Here is a 3,148-nt window from a genome sequence, read left to right as displayed (position 1 = left end):
TCCAAGAGAGTCTGTCTGGCACACAGTTAGAGTGGTATTATCAGCTCGAGAGCTCTAATATCCGCACCTGGACTGATTTAGCGACAGCTTTCTACAAGCACTACCAGTATAATTCTGAATTAGCGCCTACTCGGCTACAGCTGCAGAATATGACTATGGGCTCTAAAGAAAGCTTCAAAGAATATGCTCAAAAATGGAGAGACTTGGCTGGCAGAGTCAAACCCCCTATGACTGATCGAGAATTAGTGGACATGTTCATGGGTACACTGACTGGCCCATTCTACAGCCATCTATTGGGAAGTTCCTCATCGGGTTTCACTGAACTTATATTGACGGGTGAATATGTTGAAAGCGGCATTCGAAGTGGAAAGATACATGCAACTACCTCTACAAGCACCAAAAAGTCCTATCAGGGGAAGAATGAATCAAATGCTGTGTACGGTCAAAGGGGTCATAACAAGAAAAATCGTGACCATACTGTTGGAGCAGTTACGATTGCAGCACCGCCATCTCAAAACTTCTAACACAGACAAGACAGGCCAAGAAGGCAGTTTACCAAGATCAATATGACTTTAGCACAAGCACTGCAGGGTATGCTAAAAGCAAATTTAATTACCCTCAGAGATCCTCCTATAAATCCCAACATAAATTCTCCTCGTTATAATCCCAATGCCAGATGTGCATATCACTCTGGTAGCCCCGAGCATGATACAAACGATTGTTGGTTGTTGAAGAATAAGATTCAGGATATGATCGACGCTGGAGAAATTGAATTTGATCCTCCGGAGACTCCTAATGTCATCACTACTCCTATGCCTAATCATGACAAGACTGTTAATGTTGTGGATGACAATTCTCACATTACTAATGTAGCTGACTTAGCATCTCCTCTCCTGATCATCAAGAAGAATTTATTGCAAGCTGGTTCATTTCCAGGTTATGCTGAAAATCGCGATCTCTGTATACTTCGACCCAATGATTGCTTGAAGTTGAGGAATGGTATTCAACGGCTGATGGATGATCGTACAATTCTCTTTGAAAAGATTCCTAAGGTGGAAAACCCTATTGAAGAAATATCTGTGATTGCTAGGTCCAAAGTTCCAGTGAAGATTACCGCTACTAGAGTGCCTGTGAAGATTACTGCTGAGCCCAAGGTAGCTCCCCAAATTATTACTGCACCTGGCCCAGTACCGTATTCCTCAAGCAAAGCCATTCCGTGGAATTATGGAGGTGATGTTTACATCCACGACATAAAGCAAGATGATGATTCTGCTAATCCTAATGACATTGACATTGTTGGGACTAGTAAAATTACTCGAAGTGGAAGGATCTTCTCTCCAGAAATCTCACCTCCCGCCCCTGAAACTCGAGGAAAGGGACCAGTAATCAATCCTTCTCAGTCAAAGACATCAGTCGAAGTTACTACCGAAGATGTTGCCAAGCAGGAAATGGAAGAAATGCTGAAAATCATCCGTAAGAGTGATTTTGATGTGGTAGAACAGCTGGGGCATACTCCGTCTAAAATTTCGATGTTATCCTTGTTGTTATCTTCTGATTCTCATGCTAATGCGTTGATAAAATTCTTGAAGACCACTCATGTACCTCAGGAGACATCTGTCGATCAGTTAGAAAATTATGTTGCTAACTTGGCTGTTGATAATGGCATAGGCTTTTCTGATGCTGACCTGACACTAGCAGGAAAGAATCACAATAAAGCTCTGCATATCTCCATTGAGTGTAAGGGGATCACCTTGTCTCATGTGTTGATCGACAATGGCTCTTCTTTGAATGTGCTACCGAAAGCTGTGCTCGATAAGCTTGACTGTAAAAGCATTGAACTGAAACCTAGTGACGTTGTGGTGCGTGCTTACGATGGTGCGAAGAGTGTTGTCCATGGTGAAGTGGTTCTCCCTATCAAGATAGGACCTCAAGTCTTCAACACTACCTGTTACATAATGAACATTCGTCCTGCCTATTCCTGCTTGCTGGGACACCCTTGGATCCATGGGGCAAGTGCTGTAGCTTCGTCTCTCCATCAAAAGCTGAGGTATCCAATAGAGGGCAAGACTGTCACTGTGTGTGGAGAAGAAGAGTATATTGTCAGTAGTGTGCATACCTTCAGATACGTCGAGATGGATGGTGAATTCTTTGAGACTCCTTCTCAGTCATTTGAAGTAGTTCCTCCGACCAGTCCTGTCCTTAAGCCAACTTCCCGTGTGCCCAAGGTTATTCGTGCTCCTCCTGCTATGATTTCTCTGAAAGATGCTCAAGCCGTGGTTGAAGATGGTGGTCGTACTGGCTGGGGTCAACTGATCGATGTACCGTACAAGTTTGATAAATTTGGCCCGGGGTTTAGCTCTGAAGAGATAGTCAAAGATCAGATTAATGCTGTAGAAGATGCTGATAGCGATTGCGACTTGGATAGCTGGATTTTCCCAACAATTGGTGACGGACTCAATAATTGGAAGGCTGAAGACACTATCCCGATTTCCTTTAGTCAGGAGTAATTGTTATTGCTTATTTTAGTGTTTCAAATTTTGTAATTTTTATTATGAACAATTGAACTTCTTAAAGCATTGTGTCTATGCCCGGGGCACAATAGCTAATTTGTTAAGGGTTTTTGTCATTTTCATAAGCATATTCACATTCAATAAATCAATGGACTTTTTGCATTCAAATATTGCGCTCTTTATCTTTCCTGTCATCTTTCAAATAAGCTATGTTTTCTTACACACACTCACGTAACAAATTGTAGATCCATATTCACTCTGGATCGTGTTGATAATAATTCTGCTATTGTTAATTATGGCTTTAAAAATCCGATCTACCAAGCCGAGGATGGAAGTGAGGAAGATTGAGAAGTGCCTGGAGAGCTTGCCTGACTGTTACTGCAAGAAGAAAAGACTATACAGCTGCATGAGGAATCAATTGAAATTGTAAATCTGGGTACTGAAGTAGACAAGAAAGAAGTCAAAATAGGAGCAGGCTTGGAAAACAGTGTCAAAGAAAGATTGATTCAGATGTTACATGACTATGTAGAGATTTTTGCTTGGTCTTATGAAGACATGCCAGGACTGGATACTGATATAGTAGTACATCGTTTGCCGATGAAGGAAGATTGTCATCCTGTTAAGCAAAAGGTTCGTCG

This window comes from Lathyrus oleraceus, chromosome 1 (genome assembly GCF_024323335.1).
Source record: "Lathyrus oleraceus cultivar Zhongwan6 chromosome 1, CAAS_Psat_ZW6_1.0, whole genome shotgun sequence".
Taxonomy (NCBI): domain Eukaryota; kingdom Viridiplantae; phylum Streptophyta; class Magnoliopsida; order Fabales; family Fabaceae; genus Lathyrus; species Lathyrus oleraceus.
Note: the sequence above shows the minus strand (reverse complement) of the source record.